Raw genomic sequence first — 992 nt, 5'->3', positions numbered from 1 at the left:
CTGGGTGAAGTTTGCGTGTGGGCGTTTTGTGGGTGGTGTTTTGAACATCTTATTATTCAGGCCAAAGTTTACACAGCAGGTGAGTTTCCCATTTAACTTCTCCCCCCACCCCACCCCCCAATTGTTTCATTGCTTTGTTTGTAATCCCTGCCACATGCCAGCACTCTCCTCCTTCCACCCTGCCTTCCCACATCCATCCCTCAAGTGTCCCTGCTCTCTCTCTGTAGCTCTAGCTCTATCTCTCATCTTCGCTTTTGGGCAAAAGTTGCCCTTTCCGTGGCATATAATGCATTGCTCTAAGGAGCACATTCCTCATGGGTGTTGTTGCTTATTTCATAGGCCAGTCCAGATTAAAAAGAAGCAGTTCTTTTAATTTAGGGTAATTGTTTTGGGGTTCCTCTGATCTCTATCAATTCAATAACCCTGGTTCTTTTCCTAAATCGAGTTTTGTTCTACATCTTTTCTCTCCTTCCAGCCAGTACCTCTGTGTGTCCTCGTCAGAACAGTCAGTGGCAGTAGGCACCATTAGCTCTTCTGGTTTCAGAGACGGCTGTGTTCATACAGCCCATTACTCAGATAGACAAATTGCTTCCTTAAGAAGCAATTACCAACACTCTACTTTGTTTCAGGTGGGAAGACACGATGAGCTGTACCTTAGACGATCACTTGCAAGCTTTCGGACCCCAGACACTACTCAGGAATCTAGAACATATCTACATAAACTATGTTATGCCAATTGGCCTAGGTGCCCTTCGAGACTCTGGTCCTTCAAGCCCAGCAACGCGGTCCCTCAAGGTGTTCGGGTATATCTAAGATGTTTCTATCACTGCGTCCTGCAGATGCTATATGATTTATATGAATATATATGCCGCATACATGAATATGTGTATGCAAATGCCCACAACCATGCTGCTATATGCATATGCATATCCTCCTGTGAACCCCCTCACCAACACCTACATAGCACACAGTTACTACTAACCACTCACACA

This window comes from Echinops telfairi, unplaced genomic scaffold (assembly GCF_000313985.2).
Source record: "Echinops telfairi isolate 266 unplaced genomic scaffold, ASM31398v2 ScPeMD7_7424;HRSCAF=8462, whole genome shotgun sequence".
NCBI classification, from domain to species: domain Eukaryota; kingdom Metazoa; phylum Chordata; class Mammalia; order Afrosoricida; family Tenrecidae; genus Echinops; species Echinops telfairi.
Note: the sequence above shows the minus strand (reverse complement) of the source record.